At 40.6% G+C, this 16,887-nt stretch overlaps 1 long non-coding RNA gene across 2 annotated transcripts; it reads right to left on the bottom strand.

Moving 5' to 3' along the window:
- Window positions 1-1,938: 1,938 nt before the first annotated feature.
- On the bottom strand, window positions 1,939-4,222 carry LOC103346073 (uncharacterized). Of its 2 annotated transcripts, none has more exons than XR_007919289.3 (3): window positions 3,896-4,222; window positions 3,523-3,578; window positions 1,939-2,411 (listed from the first exon to the last, which is right to left on the bottom strand). It is a non-coding gene; the product is annotated as an uncharacterized LOC103346073 (long non-coding RNA). The 2 variants fall into 2 exon arrangements; XR_016224076.1 differs by having other exon boundaries at window positions 1,939-2,281; window positions 3,896-4,135.
- Between the last annotated feature and the right edge of the window lie 12,665 nt (window positions 4,223-16,887).

The following is a 16,887-nucleotide window of genomic DNA, read 5'->3' as shown; positions in this document are numbered from 1 at the left end:
AGTCAGTGTGATTGTGTGATTTTTTTTTTTCTTGCTGTGTTTGTGTAGTCTCTCTGATGAGTTCCAGTATCCCTGCTATTGATTTTTTTCTGGCATGCCAGCTGTTAGGTTCACTGTCCAATCTTGGCTTGGGTGTTGCTGTTGTATGTCTGCAATGGTAATTCGTCATCCGCCTGGAGCTGGCTGCTGCAGCTGGGTCAGATCCTCTAACCCGTCTCTGTTCTTGGAGAGTGGGCCTTGGCCTGGCTCCTGGCTAACCTGAGTGCCTGAGGAGTTGTTGTGCTTTCTTCCAGAGTTGGTTAGAAATGCGTTCTAGAAGGTAGTAGACTGTGTGCCATGCACACGATGGGAGTGTTAAGGGACTGGTTAGTGAGTTGGAAGATTGTGTTGGAGAGGCTGCCCAGGAGTTTTTTTCCTGTTTGGAATAAGACCATCATGCGACAGAAACCTCATGGCTTTTACCTTCCTCATCTTTAGACATGCAAATGACATGATGCGCGTGAGTAGTACAGTTATATATCCAAGACTGGTCTGGTTTAGTTTTATTTGGAACAGTAGCTCTTGATCATCTGAAAGTTGTTTAAAGTAGTGAGTGGTCCACCAGGTCGCTGAGAGCTGAAACTCACAACTCATGCCCCATAATGGTCTTTTTCTGAGACTGTGGAGACTGAATAAAAAATTTTTATTTTGTTCATGTTAGCCTCAATACAAAGGGATTCTAGGAGCCAGCAAGTGATCAGGCAGGAGTCTTCAGACAGAATAAAATGGACTTTGTATTCTTCTTGTTGAATGGGCTCTACATAGTATCTTTGGGTTTTGGCACTGAAAATCAACAGGAGAGAGGCCCCACCATTAGTCTGGCAGATTTATCCAGCTGAGCTATGTCAATTGTGTTATGCTGTTTCCAAGAAGACAGGAGAGCTTGTGAAATTTAACAGTGTCTGTCACCACTTGACATATTGGCTACAACAAAAGCAGATTGAGGAAATGACTCACAATAGTTAATTGTTTCAATAGTCAGTCTTTCCCATCTGTGCAGTGTGTTGAATTTGATAACATCTGATGGGAACTTTGTGGAAAATTAAGGCACCAAATTGTTTTCGAGAAGCAAGTACCTCCCCACCCCCATCCCTTTTAGCAGTGTTAAGTCAGTATCTGAAATCTCGGTTTTATCTCCTTTATAGCTTAGGTCAGACTACAAAGAATCTTGACTTAGAGAATACGAAATGTAAAGCCTGGCATTTATAATATAGAAAAAAATTCAGTGAATTCAGAATGTGCTTCATGTAAAGAATGGATTATGTATTTTGGTTTTGGTTTTGATAAGCTCAAAAGCAAAGGGAAAAGTTGTCCCATATTTCATAAAGAGCAAATTCAGGAAGATACATGCAGAAAACATTCATCTTCTGTTATCACCTGAATACATAGCACATCTGGCTTTAGAATCTATGATGCCACTCAATAAAATTGATCATTTGTGGTGGGAAACCATTAATTTACAACAGTTGCATTGAAGATATAGCTCTGTGGTTTAAGTTCATCTTTGTTAGATCTAGGCCTTCTTCCACAGTGAATTCTTTATGGACTCCACTTAGGAATCTAACTCAACGGTTATCAACCTGTGGATGTATCTGACTTAAGAAATACCTTTATGTATGCGAAGTGTGGTTGTTCAGGTCAGGAAGCTCTCTTTAAGGAGATCTGGTAATTGGGATAAAACTCAGCTCTACAAAAGCTGATTCTTTTGTTGGAAATCCACAAATGAGTCTGTATTTCAGCTTGCACTGGAAGCAATATTTATAGGATAGAAAGGATTAGGGCTGTTTATCTCCCAAATATAGATTTCCTTGGGATTACTCAAGGAATCAATGTAATATTTTTGTGGTGCAGAAGGTTCATGTCTTCTGAATGTGTTGGCTATAAAGATTGACGGTGTAATTTTTTTTAAAGATTTATTTATTTACTTATTTGAAAGTCAGTTACACACAGAGAGGAGAGAGAGAGAGAGAGAGAGAAAGATGGAGGGAGGGAGGGAGGGAGGGAGAGAGAGAGAGAGAGAGAGAAAGATGGAGAGAGGGAGGGAGGGAGGGAGAGAGAGAGAGAGAGAGAGAGTGAGAGTGACGTCTTCCATCTGCTGGTTCGCTCTGCAATTGGCCACAATGGCTGGAGCTGCACTGATCCAAAGCCAGGAACCAGGATCTTCCTCCAGGTCTCCCACACATGCGCAGAGGCCTAAGGACTTGGGCCATCTTCCACTGCTATCCCAGGCCATAGCAGAGAGCTGGATCGAAAGTGGAGCAGCCAGGACTAGGACCGGTGCCCATACGGGATGCTGGTACTGCAGGCAGCAGCTTTTCCCACTACGCCACAGCGCTGGCCCCAGTGATGTTAAATTTAACAACAATAGAAACCTAAGAGGAAAGTTCAAGTCTTTAAAGAGCTGGATGGAGAAGAAACATGCTGCTTCTCTACAACCAATAGGGCAAAACCCAATCTGGTAGCCCAAACTGTAGCTGGGCTGCGGCTCGCAGTGACAAAGGATGTTTAGCTACAGCATCTGAGGGAGGGGCTGCTCCACAAGGAAACAGGGACCTTACTCCTCCCCCCGAGGATGCCACTGTGCATTGGCAGCTGGGAAAGCATATCAGTAGTCCAAGGCATCCTGTTTGCACTCTAAGAAAATGTAGACTCAAGGAACACAGGATTAGAAGTGTACTACTCAACTTTCTTTTTTCTTTTTTATAGTTAGAGGGCTATTATAAGGTGGGTGGGGGAATGGGGAGGGCAGGGTGTGGTGAGGATAATGTCCAGCGTCCGTTTTGAATGCCTGTCACACTGGGTCACATTTGTATGACCTGAAATGAGAGAAACTCAAAGATCTGAAGTAAAGAGATACACAGCACTGTTCAGACAGAAGCTGCATGTTCCCTGCTGTCTCTGGAGAGGCCTGTGAGTACACTGGTTACATCCAAATAAGAGGGATAGTGTGTGGGGCAGACTGGCAAACCCAGCAATATTCTGTCTTTGATGACACCAGTGATTCAGCCACCATTTCTCAACCTGTTATGAAGAGCAAACTGCTTGTTTTGTTCTGCTGCAAAAGATACCTTTTAGTTTTTGTGGATTTTGTCTACAGCTGTCACAAAGGAGAAAACATACATCAGAAAGAACATTAGTGAAATAATTTTGCTCATGTAGTCAGATGAGAGTTGAACTTTTTTTTTTTTTACTGTATCTCTGAATTCCAGTTTATATTTCTTCATGGGAAAGTGGCTCCCTCCACCCTTTTCCCACACTGCCCCTGGATTTATGTTAAGCTGAGCAAGCAATTATGGTGAAATTAAGCCCATGTATAAACAATAGATTTGGACAGCTCATTTGTGGTCCTGAACTCTATTAGAATTTTTCCCCTCTTCTACTTTATTACAATTTCTGATTATTTGCTTCTTGTAACCCACTTTTATATTGAATATCACATTTGTGCAGGGGTATGCCAAATTGGTGTTGGTAAATACTGATTACCTTGCTCAGGAAAAGTGCTGAACTCAAGTTTGAAATGATTTCAGTTAGCCAGACTTCTGGAAATGAAGAAAAAGAAGACAACAATCAAAACTCAGAAACCATGATGGTGTTTCTTTACTGTTTCTTGAATGTTTTCTAGCAGGGATAGAGTAAGATCTTATGTCTTAACCAGCAATTAAGATAGATGTAAAACCTGTATGCAGTATATATAAATGATGAAGTTAGGGGAGGCAGAGGGTACAGGCCAAGAAATCTCAAGAGAGTTACAGGAAGTATGAGTTACTTGAAATCTGTAGTCAAAAGAAATAATACTTGATTTAACATTTAATGAGAACAAAAAGAGAATTAATAGAGGGGAAGAGGGAGCACTTACGGGATGCCTGGAAGTGTTCTGGCATCCTGGCGTCTTTGCACATGTCCTCCCGTCAAATCCTGGCAACAACACTAGGAAGTAGTTACTGGAATCCCCATTTTACAAATGAGGGTATTGAGGTTAAGGGAGGCGATTTAATTTGCCTACTCATAAAGCTGTGTTCTGAATCCAGATCTTTCAGACTCTCAAGAATTCGTTGTATTACCTTTGCGTGATCTGCGAAGAGGGAGTTTGGATTCTGTATATATTCTCTTCACAAGGAGGCTTCAAGGAAAACAGAACAAAGGACAACAATACCAACAAATGACAACAACAAATGCACAAGCAGCTGCTCAGGAAAAAGGCACATTTCCCTGAGGAGTTGGGAAAGATCTTAGAGCCAAGGAGAAGTAGTAATTGGACAAAGAAAATAGAAACCTGGAGGTTCAGATAAAAAAATTCAGGGCACAAAGATAGTGTAAAAGCTTGAAGTAATATATAAAATGAATATTTTCCTCAGGGAGAAAAAATAACATCAGTCATGGGACTTTGTCATCTGACAAGGAGGAAAACTAGACGGAGATGCTTGGGAGATGTGAGCTGTAACTGCAAAGATGCAAAAATGATGTGAGCTTAGAAGGGCGTGATATTTGGGGAATTTGGGGAATGCTGTGAGTACTTTTGGAGAAGGTTAGGATATATTTGTCATTTTCAGATGCTGTTAATTATATATAATGCCTTTAATTCACGTAACTCAGATTTATTTAATCTATACTTCTGTTTTAGAGTGCAACTGAAACACCGGGGGAAAAGATGGATTATCCTAGGTGGAGATCAGTTTTAATTAGAGTTTATAGCTTTCAGACAGGAACCTTTGAAAACTCATATTCCAAATAACCCTTCTTCTGTTGCCAACACATTTATCCTTATTTCGTTTTATTTTTAGAATTCCAAAACTTAATTGTCTCAATATGACATGATTTCCTCCCAGAGTCCCTGATGAATTTAGCTATGTAAAAAGAAAGGCTGTGGAAAAGCAGGTCTAGATGTGTGGAGGGCTGCTGTGAAACTGGAGAACATTTGCGGCGTGTAGGCTGTGTTGATTCTGTGTTCAGGGAAAGGGCGGGCCCAAGAGGAATGAAGAAGCACATTTAAAATAATGCCTTTAATATATTACAAGCTGGGAGCTTTTCCTTAGTGTATCTCTTATTGTTCCATTTCTTTTTCTTGCTCAATAAATACAAGGGGAAAAAAAGTGCACTGCTTTTATGTTTTAATTTCCCAGCAGCACTCTGTGTTACAGACAGTAATTAATGAAAATTATGGGCTAAACAATTGAAAGTTTGCATTCGATACTTAATCCTCAAATGAGAAAAGAATCTCACTTTACCTAAAGAGATGTGTGTGTGTGTGTGTGTGTGTGTGAGAGAGAGAGAGAGAGAGAGAGAAAGAGAAGCTATTTCTTTTAAAATTCTCATCCAACCATATGTAGTGATGTCTGAAATATGGGGCCCTATATCAAAGAGATTATGGTTCTCTGCTCCTGTGGTATGACTTTCAATGCGATATTCACCTTTTAAGAATTCTTAGTTACTAGATTCACTTATATTTCAAGGAAGAAATAATCCAGACACTCTGTTCTACTAACAAAATTTAGTATTGCAAAGCTACTTTTGTACAAAGCTTGAAAACATGATCAGAAGGAAATGGTGACTAACATTTTATAACCTGGCTCATGTGACTATATTATATAATAAAATTGGGTTTTCTTCCAATTTTTCATTTTATAATTGAGCATAACAACAAAGAATATTGAATTGGGCTAGGTGACCTAGGAAAATGAAATTCTTGCCCTTGTTTAGAAGTGAATACATTTTTTAAAGAGCAGAGAATATTCAGCCCAGAAAAGTTAAATGGGAACCGTAGAATGAATAAATAGTGATTTCCCAAACTTTTCTCAGATTAAGTCTACTCTTGGAGTCTTAGCTTGAAACAACTTAGACGCTTCATCATGACTGTCCCATAGAACATAAAGATATTTCCTGGAAGCTATTAAAATGAATAGAAGGGGCCTGTTGCTGTGATGCAGCTGGTGAAACCTCTGTGATGCCAGCACCCCATATACAAGGGCTGGTTTGCATCCTGGCTGCTCTGCTTCCAGTCTAGTTTCCTGCTATGGTGCCTGGCAAAACAGCAGAGGATGGCCCAAGTGCTGAGTCCCTGCCACTCACTTGGGAGACCCACATGGAGTTCTAGGCTCCTGGCTTCAGCCTAACCCAGACCTGGCTGCCCAAGTGCTGAGTCCCTGCCACTCACTTGGGAGACCCACACGGAGTTCTAGGCTCCTGGCTTCAGCCTAACCCAGACCTGGCTGTCGAAGCTATTTGGGGTGTGAATCAAGAGACAGGACATCTCTCTCTCACAGCCTCTTCTTTTTTTGTCACTTTCCCTTTCAAATAAATAAATCTTTAAAATAGTTCATGGAAAATGGAGTTAAAAGAGGTTTATTTAAAAAAAAATTAAGGGATTGTGGTGCAAGAAAAATGATAGTAGAGGTAGGGAATGAGTGGGTCATAAAATGTGCAACTACAATTATCCAGATGTAGTTTTTTGTGGACAAAGGATAAATTTTAAAAATTGATAAATTCAGTCTCAAAATGCTAGCAACTTGTTGGCAATGAGGGCTTTACAGCAAGATGAGCAAGACATAGGGTTTCCGTGAAGGCATCTGTAGCTTGGGGTCTGTGTTTCTGTGGATGTGGGCAGGTGGTAATGTGTGGGGAGAGGACTGGGTGAGTGAGCCATCGGGCATCTTGTGGCAGGAGGTGAAAAGATTGACCATCTCATGGTTCAAACAAATAAAAAATGTAGCCCTTTAGTACTGAAGGAGTAAGTGTTCTTTTTAAAAAATATTTATTTTATTTATTTGAAAGATTTGTTTTATTTATTTGAAAGACAGAGTGACAGAGAGAGGTAGAGGCAGTGAGAGAGAGAGGTCTTCCATCTGCTGGAATGGCTGCAACGGCCGGAGCTGAGTGATCCGAAGACAGGAGCCAGGAGCTTCTTCTGGGTCTCCCTCACAGGTGTAGGGACCCAAGGACTTTGGGCCATCTGGAACTGCTTTCCCAGGCCCTAGCAGAGAGCTGGATTGAAGAGGAATAGCCAGGACTAGAACCAGAGCCCATATGGGATGCCAGCGCTTCAGGCCAGGGCTTTAACCCACTGTGCCACAGCGCTGGCCCTATGAAGTAAGTGTTCTAAAGCAGACTTGTCATCCCTAATAGTTTCTTACTCCCAAACCATGATCTATTTTATGGCCAATTTCCCTTTAACATTCTTTTTGTTTCTGATTGCAAAAGTTTCAAAAGATAATTAGAAAATATAGAAAAGTACAAAGAAGAAAATGAAAAATATATTTAATCTCTCTACTTAAGAGAAAACAATATTTATATCTTCCCAGGTCATTTGTCTCTGAGCATGTGTTCATGTCTTTATAATTGTGTTCATGTATACAAATATACATATGTATGTAAATATATGTGATAGATGTTGCAAAACTGAGAACAAAACATATGCATTTCTGTTACTTTTTAAAACTTATTACAATGTCTTTCAAATATTTCTCCATGCTGTTAAAATGCCTTTATAACTTTTTAATTGACTGTCTAATATTCCATTATGTGCATATATGGCAATTTATTTAAATATTCCCTTAATGTTTTGCACTCAAAATGTCCGTCTATTTTTTGTTCTTTTCTCCTCCCAGTCTAAAAGGCCTTAACAGATGAGTTTGCAATCAAATCATCATATGCACTTATGATTATTTCCTTTGGATAAGTTTCTAGAATTGCAGGTCAGGGGAAATGCATACATTATTTTTTCATCTACATGAAGTATAAATTAAAGGATCACCTTTGTGAGCTGCAGTGAGCATGCCTAGTGACTAGTGGGGGTTGAGGCAGATGTTAGCCAGACCTTGCGGCAGTTACTGGCTTAGAATGCAGAAGCAGCTCCCCCAGTTGTAACTGACCAAGCTCTCTCACTTTGCCAAGGCAATATCAGAGGACAGTTGGATATTTGTAATCTTGGAAGAATGGTCAAGAGGAACTTGGGCTATTTTAAATTGAAGTCATCTTAGCCATAAAAGTCAAGTAGGACCAATAAATAAGATTCATGAAGGGAGAATGCATTTCTTATTGGTGTTGCACAGTTTTCTTAGGTCTGGCAAACCTAGTGGATTGTCCAACTCATTGCTGAATTTCATGTAGATGAAATCCAGCTGGACAAGGATGGAGAGATGAAATGACTCAATGGGGCTGTGAAAGAAGAAGCTGTTTGACTTTGAGACAGATGCTTGTTGTCTGTGAGACACACACCTGTGGTCTTGGTGGAAGATTGATCTCTCCCACCACCCAAACCAGCTCTTCTCCAGTTATCCCATTCCTTTTTCTTCTTGCATTTCTCCTTGGCTAGGAGTTTGAGTCAAGATTCTTCATCAATCTCCTCTATCTTCTTAAATCTAAAATGAAGTGAACTCTGCAATTTTATTCCATTTGGAATGATCTCAAATCTTCTTCCATATTTGTTCCTAATGCTCTCACCCTTTCCCTGCCTTTAGCACATATGTGCAATTCTCAAGTAGCATCAGACTCAACTTTCTCCCTCTTCAATTTCTGTCCTACTATTTCCTGCTAACTACTTCCCAAATGCCACTTACACATTGCCCTCAAACAAACTAAGGCTACTACAAATGAGTTACCCAGAGACAGTGAGCTTTGTCAAGGTTGGGACTTTATCACATTTATCTTTGTAGCTCCAGTGTTCAGGAAAGGGGCTTCTGTGTAATCCAATTAAAATTTATTTGTTTGAGAGCTCCTATTTACTTGTTTACTCTCCAAATACCTACAACAGCTGAGCCTAGGCCAAACTGAAGCCAGGAGCCAGAAACTCAATCCAGGTCTCCCATTGAGTGGATGGGACTCAAATACTTGAGCCATCAGCTGCTGGTTCTCTGAGTGTGTATTAGCCAGAAGCTGGAATGGGAAGTGGAGTGAACCCAGGTACTCTCATATGGGATGTGGGTGTCCCATACCAGCATCTTCACTGCTATGCCAATCTAATTTTAACCTTGCAAAATGAGGCTCTGGGGGGGGGGTAAAGCCATATTCCTAAGACCATATAGGTAGTATCAGAGTAGGGATTCATTCCTAGATGGGCCATTTTTCCTAAACCATATGAACTTGGTTTGCATGATGCTACCTCCACTGCCAGGGATAAGAGACTTTCTCAATCAAGCTGTTTTAGTGTGCTTACAGCAGTTGTTTTGCAATTAATGCTATGTCATGGGATATCTCTCGTTGCTAGCGATCTATTTGAAAGTGTTTGAGGGTGGAGATCAGAGGAGAAGAGATGGTTGATGAAGACCAGAATTTTTTTTGGGAGAACGTGAACTTAAGTGAAACCTTGAATGCTGAATAGGATTTGTCCAGAGGGAGACCAGGGCAAAGGATGTTCCATATCATGGGACTAATAGCAAAGGCCCTGAAACAAATGAACAGGTAGTCCTCTAAATGATGGAGGAACTAGCCTACATTTGGAAAGATTTCATGTAGACGTTATCCCTGAAAACAATGTTTTAAAGTGATGTTTTCACGAGTATCATGGAAATGAACCTTATGACTTCATAGTATTAGATGTTAAGGATCACACAGAAACAGCCCTGTTTCTTTGAGACAAAAGCAGAGAGAAGAAAACTCACCCAAGGTACCATTCCTTCACTAGAGATTTTGGTTCAGGCCAGGGTCATGAGAGAATTTGAGTGGCCATTCACAGAGAGGGCTCCAGATTTCTAACTTAGCATTGCTTCAGTTTTTATGATAACTTTAATCTTCAGGAATGTTTTCAACTCCAAGTTCAGGAATCAATAAACCTAAAATGAATTGGGAGGAGTTTGAACATAACATTGTACAGAGAACATTTTTTTATTGGCTAATAAATGTGTGGCCAAGAGCCTGTTGAGAGAACCCTTGACTGACGGTAAACAGTAAAAGAGACAGTTGGAACCATAACCCCCAAATGATCCTCAACTGTCAGTCATTCAGTTAAATCAGATCATTTAAAAAGTATTAGACAAGTTAAAAAAATTGCAAAGGACAGAAAATTTCAGTTATGTAAATGAATAAAATTTATTAAAAATTCTGTTTGATATTGGCCTTTTTAAACTTACAGAATAAAGAACTAAGGAAAGATTAGTATATACATTAGTTTTTAAGTTACATGACACAGATATGTGCACAGTGAGAAGGCAAGCAGTTTTAGTAGATTGGGTTAGTATTGGAAATAGGGGAACTGTCAGTTTCCCTGTCCTCCACCAGGCCCTAATCTTCCATTGCACAGCATTACTGCTCTGGTATTTCAGCTGGAAATTACACCATTTAGTTCAGGTGTTTCACTGTCTGTCTTGAAGTTTTCAACAGCCAAGTTGGGAGTAGCATATATGTGAAGTGTGTTTTTCAGCCCTAAGCCTCTGTCTCCTTCCTGGAGGAGGACTCACTGATTAGGGCCATGTCCCATAAGTCATTGATAGGCCCAGGGGTGACAATTGCCCAGCTCAGATATTGACAGTGGGTGCAAGGTCTTTGCTGAGAAGGGCTTCTTTCTAAGGCATCTTCCTGTAGTTGGACTTTTTAGGACTAGGAGTTTCCACGTTGAGAGAGAAGCCAAGTGCTAAGACCTTGGCTAAACTTGACAAATGGCTTTGTCTTTTTGAAGAAATGACCCCTTTGATCTGATGTTCCTCATGTGGTGATCAAGTGCATTACTCTACTTTTTACCTAGTCCTTGTCTGTTGTGCCTGTTGTGTCCTGAGTGAAAATCAGCTTGTGCATTAAGGACCCCGGCAGCCTATTCCAGCTTCTACCCAGGAGACAAATTAGGGCATGCTTCTTGCTAACGGAGCATGAGCTGCTCCAGACAGTGATGGCCATGACTAAGTGATGGCTGTCTTAGCTTTGGGGTTAGTGTCATTCCATTAGCATCTCAAAAGGATTATTCAAGGGTAGGAGCCCAGTGCTGGGTCTGACCTAAGGCTTGCTTTCCCTCTTCCTAAAGCCATATCAAGCCTAAACATTTTCATCTCTCAGAAGCAGTGGGGATAGTAACGCGGATGGTATCATAAAGGCTACATCAGAGACACAACAGGAACAAGATGCCCCTCCTCCCCTCTATTAGGCCATTCACGTCTCAAGAGTAGGATTTGTGTCTTCCTGAGGCTTGAATACCAGCTTACACAGCAGGGTTTAAATAATTTTTTGTTACATATAAAGATTTAAAAGTTGATTGGGGTGCATGGGAGGGATTATCCTAGTCAATGTCGTGGTTGCACTCTGGCAATCTCTTTGCAATGGACAGTGCTGCTAACTATGCAGTCATTATTTTAGCACACCCTTTATTGCCCTTCAGCCTTGAGGAATTAGGCCTAGAGTCCACTTACTGTTCTGGAATTTGGAGTTAGTAGCTCAGTTTCAAGCTCAGTTTCAGTTGTGAGTAGTGGGAAATCTGTATTCTTCCTATTACCCAAGTCTTGTATTCACATCCCAGTAACAGGTTGTTGGCTTGTTCCTGTGTCTTGGGCACCTTCATGTTTTGCTTTAGCAGAAGGCCCACTAGGATCTTCTCAAACTCTTGAAATACAGGGATCCTGATGCTGGGCATCTCCTTGCTGGGCATCTGCCCCCTTGCTGCCAGATGTTTGCCTAGGCTGCCAGTCTCCCATGATGCAGTGCTCTGCTCCCTTGCTGGTTCCGTCATCTGCAGCTGAACAATGGGCCTCAACTGTATTCACCTGCCTTGGTATATCTCTGCCCGTTGACTGCTGTTGAGGAATTTCTGTATTGTGTTTTCCTTCCATGGCTGATTCGGCTGTGCATTCCTGCTTCCCTTATCAGGTCATCCTGTAGCTAACTGAGTCCCATGTCTGAGAAGGCTCATATTTCGAATGACCCTCTGTACCTCTTCTAGTGTCTTTAATTTGGAAGCTTTCTACGCCTTCATCCCTGTTTTTAAGTTGAGTTTATTCTTGGCTCTGCATTATTAAAGATGTTTTCTCAGAAACTGACCCTAAGTTTGGGAATTTATTTTTGGAATAAGCTTAAGGTTTTGGATGGGGCTGTGTGCCTCTTTGTGGAAGTCACATGTCCTCGGGCATGGGTTCACATTGTACACAAGAGAGAGGGAGAAAGAGAAGAGAAAAATGTCTTCCATTTTCTGAGATGCATGTTGTTAAATAGAATAAGATCAGCCTTTTTGAAGAAACAAACATGTATCATGTTGTTTAGGTAGTCCACCTTTCCCACGTGATATTTTTCTGGCCTTCATTTTTGGTCTCCTAGTGAACCCGAGATAGACTTGCTGTTTCTCTGAGAGGATTGGGAATAAAAATGATAATGAATGGTACTGTTAAAACTTACAGGTAGAAAACTGGGAACTTAAAAAGATAATGTAGTAAGGTGTCTGATCCAGAGACTAGAAGAGTGGGGGGGGGGGTCCCATTTGGGTTCCAGGTGTTGCGTGTCTACAAAATAATTGGCATAGGAGAATTTAAAGCCCCTCTCCTGTATTAGGGTGAAATATTTTCAGACATTACTTCATTTATAGGTGGAGAGCAAGGGAGGAATTTAGTTTAATAGCAACATTTGGATACTCTCTCTAACCTCATTTTTTTGTTAGACAATAGTTATATGAATATTACCTTTCAAATGATCTTTTGGGATTGCTTTTCCCTAGGAAATGTTTTTTTCCTAATGTTCTTTATATGCATTTAAGCAGAGTTGTGGGAATGATGAAATTTAATTGTTTTATTTGTATTTTATCTGGTAGCTTGTATATCTATGGTAAAGAGATGTATTTTGAATAAATCTAGGAAGTAATTTATAAATTTGCTGATGTTGACAAAGTACACATGTAGTGAATACACCCACTGAAAGGATCAACACATCTGGGTGGGAGTATTGTCATAAATAAGTCTCTCTTCTTTAGCGTTCTTTGCTATATTCAATGTCTCTACTTAGGATTTCCTGCCCCTTTCTGTCTTGGCAGAATGGCTGTCAAAAGGTTGCATGAAGGCACAAATTCCAATGTAAGCTTTATGTCTTTTCATTTTATATCATGGTATAACGTGGAGCATATTTTTGTTTTAAAGGGCAAAAGCTTGGTTGAAGAAAGAATTGGTTTCTAAGGCCCTCTTGAAGTAGGTCTTTGACTTTACCCTTTCAAGATACTGAGATATAAAAATCACTTCTGCTTTGTTGGAAGTAGTAGTGGTCATGCTGCAGAGGAAGATAGGCTAATCAATGGGTCCATGTGGTTTCTGACTTAGGACCAGTGGACCTGTACAGCTCTCCTGCTGTGGAGACCAGGGCAAGCAAAGATCACCCTTTTAAGCGCACATAATGTATATTATCATTTTTCTGGTGGATAAGTTAAGCAGATTTTAATAATTTACTAAAATTCAAAACAAAACTGTATTGAATTCAAATAAGTTGAAAAATGACTACATTTGCTATCTAGGATGGTGGTGGGGCAGTATAATTACAGAGTTTAGAACTTCCCAGTTTTAAAATCCAAGGCAAATTTTTGCCCACAGGATAGCTGGCAATATAGCAAAGGTGGACCATGGATCTATTTGGGGACAGGTTAAAGGGTTGGATGCAGGTTAAGTGGCATCATTTTGAAGACTTTACACTATTAAAAATAACTTCACAGAAAGCTGGACACCATTGTCCTTTGGTTGACATTGTGGATTAGAAATTTTAACAGATTTCTCCCTGGGAATAAGATTGGAATGGTTTAGTTTTTCTTGTTGATAGGAGACCAATAATGCAATACAGTTAAATGTGGGTTCTAGGTCCTCCCAGTAATAGTTTTGGAGACCAATTATCTTAAGAAATGGGTGCTGGGTACTAAAGCATGCTGCCAATCCTCTCCAGCTTTAGAACCTATGGCAAAGCTAATTAAATAAAAAAAATTATGGGCTAGAGAAGAGTACTTACTTCCTAAGAATGTGGAGGGGACAAAAGCCAACATTTGTTTTGAGTGTGTCTATTTCTCTAACATGTGGAATATACCTAGTGACTTTGACTTTGCTCATTGACTTGATCTCTTTTGGTTTCATGTACCTGTTTTTGGGTTTCATGGTCCCGGGGGAGTTAGTGGGACTTGTAATGAACATGTTTTTGCAGATATTTGTCACCTCTGTTAAAGACAAAGGAGTCTTTGAGTTCCATCTCTATCAACACAACCAGGGGAATGCCTTGTTTTCTATAAATGCAACTGTGGGTTCTGTGCCTGATAAAGCATTTTAACTGACTCAGAGCACAACTTAAACAGGCTGAGAAAAGACAGATCATATCCATTCTCCTCTTAAACCTAGCTCCTTGCTGTGAGTGGGGAACCATGAACTGAAGAGAAGATTAACAGTGGTCAAAATCAGTTCTAAATTTGCTAGTGTCAATGAAGTAGATGGGGAAATCAGAGGAAGGATGATTAAATATGGACTTGGGATAGCCTGAGTTGGTCTAGGGAGAGGAAAGGGTCTCAATTGGACTTTATGCAGTACAGTTTGGCTAGCAAAAGGAAAGGAGGAAATTCATTTTGCTTCTGCAGCAAGATAAAGATATGCTGCTTAAGAGCCAAGAGAAGTCCAAAAGAGAGCAAGAGGCAGTGAGAGGAAATGGGATTGAAATTAAAGCTGGTTAAGCCAGACATTTTAGGTCTTAGGATTCCCTATGGGCATCTAAGTAGGGCCCTAGTAAGTGAATATGGTACTTTGTAAACAAAGTAGTCATTTGTTGCAAAGATATTTTGATTATATATGTTTTACAAAGTAATAATTTTTCATGATATTTAGTGATTTTTGTTTCAATAAGTTAAAAATGTAAGAAATGTGTTGTGTGACCTTTTGTTTGTTGTCTAAGTGAAATTGAGGGGAAATGTGTGGTCCAAACACCCAGACTCTCCTTTCCTCAGTTTCCCTGTTCTCTACTCTCCCTTTTTGCATCATACACCTCACCTTTCTCATCTTTCCCTATCACAGCCTGTTCCCTGGATCGGGACTTATGTCAAACACTCAAATGTTGGTATGTTTTAAACAAGGAAAAACTGACCCAGAAGATTGATCTTTCCTGGAAGAATAACAAAGCTTGTCACATGTCAAGGAATGTCACTCACTGGGAATCTAGGAGGACAGGGATACTGGTGAGTCAGGGGCTTTTTCCAGAGGTTAGAATCCACCCCAAGTATAGCAGCCTCCTCACCTTTACTTCCTGCTCCCACTCTTCTCTGTTATTTTGCTATTGTAATAGGTTTGTGTTCCTTTTACACTCCAAGGCCGAACCTTTGAACTTGTGGGTAGAATCTATTTCCTACCAAAGCTGTAAGAATCAGAAACTTCTCTGGAGTTCTTTCACTGAAAACTGCTTCTGTTCACAGACTAGGCTCAGGCAGAAGATGGCAGGGCCCTTTCTGGCATAACACTCTCATTCTAAGCAGTTTCTAATGGCTTGTCCATTGGACACACACTCATAAACAGATTAATTAAAACAACTTAAGAACTCCACTGGGAGCTCATGAATAAGATATAGTCTGTGCTCCATAGAGGCCGAGCAGTCTAGATCTTGGACATAAACGCAAATAGACCAAGGCCAAAGTCCTTTCTTGGTGATTACTTATCTTATTTGAGTCCTTTATACATAACCCTCACTGCTATGGTTGGTCAATATTTTTTTAGAATAGATCTGCCTTTAACAAATTCCTTCCAGAAATATTGAACCAAAAACTACTGTAACTTCCTCCTTTCGTGGAAACAAATTCCTTTCTGTCATCAAAATTTCTCAGAGCCAAAGGGGAATGATGGGGGTGGGGTGGGGTGGCCACTATAGATGGAAATTTAGTGAGGCTCAGTCTTGGGTTTGGCTATTCCAGAGCCTGAATCTTTGGGTTTGAATTTGATTGAATTCCTGGACAGAGGCGGCATGGATTCTGTGTGTTAGCTGATTTTTCGGCACCTGGCACTGTCATGGTGTGCCCAAGCATTAACTAGAGGCAATGATTAGTCTCTCAGAAGAGTGGACAGGCTTGGCAGTGGTATTTTTTATTGTGTCTATGAGTGTAACCTGGCCAGGGAGGGGGAAAATTACGTAAACACTTGAGGAAGACATGTTTCAAGTGGATCAGGGCTCCGTCTTACAGACCAGTTCCAGGCTATGTGACGACCCTAACCCAGATCTTGTATTCAACATTGAATCTCTGGACCTCTCCTACCTCTGGTACAAGTGCCATGCCATGAGACAGGCTCCTAATTCTTCCCACTTCTTTTGTCTGTAGGGGGAAACTTCTCATGTGGATCAAAGATAGAAAATGCTTTCTACTTTGGGTGATGTAATTGGTGGTGGTGGGAATGTAAGAAATGTAGACCAGTCTTGATGTATGAAAGTTCTTGATGTATGATGCTCTAGCTGCCTTAACACAGTGGGCACATCCCTGCAGTTGAGCTGGAGTATATATCCTGGCCAATAGCCACAGAAAGAAAGGTCTCTACCAAGTAGGTGGGTTTCTGGAGACCACACACCAACATATTATCCAAAAAAGAGGTGAAGCTGATTGTCCTTACCCTGACAGTTCCTTATTACTAAGAGGCCTTTGCTCCAGCATGAGTCTCCTAGGGTGTTAAGCTCAGCTTCAAGAGCCAACTGAGAAGGGGTCTTCCATGAGGGACTACGTTTTTGTCAAGAATGGTGCTCTATCCTCTCTGTGCTGTGTAATTCCCAGGTAACGGTTCACTTTTCTTCTTCAACCACCCTGATCTTGAATTTGGGAAAGAAATATCATTCATCCATTCACTATCATTCGGTTTCCTATCGCAAGGAAAATTCCCCCTTGTAGAAGGAGAAGCCCCCAGTTTTACTGCCTTCATCCTGAAGAGATCCTTTCATTCTCCCTCTTCATTCTCGATTTGC

This window comes from Oryctolagus cuniculus, chromosome 1 (assembly GCF_051225735.1).
Source record: "Oryctolagus cuniculus isolate XC-2025 breed Fujian yellow rabbit chromosome 1, ASM5122573v1, whole genome shotgun sequence".
Classification (NCBI taxonomy): Eukaryota; Metazoa; Chordata; class Mammalia; order Lagomorpha; family Leporidae; genus Oryctolagus; species Oryctolagus cuniculus.
This window is presented reverse-complemented; position numbering and strand designations above follow the sequence as displayed.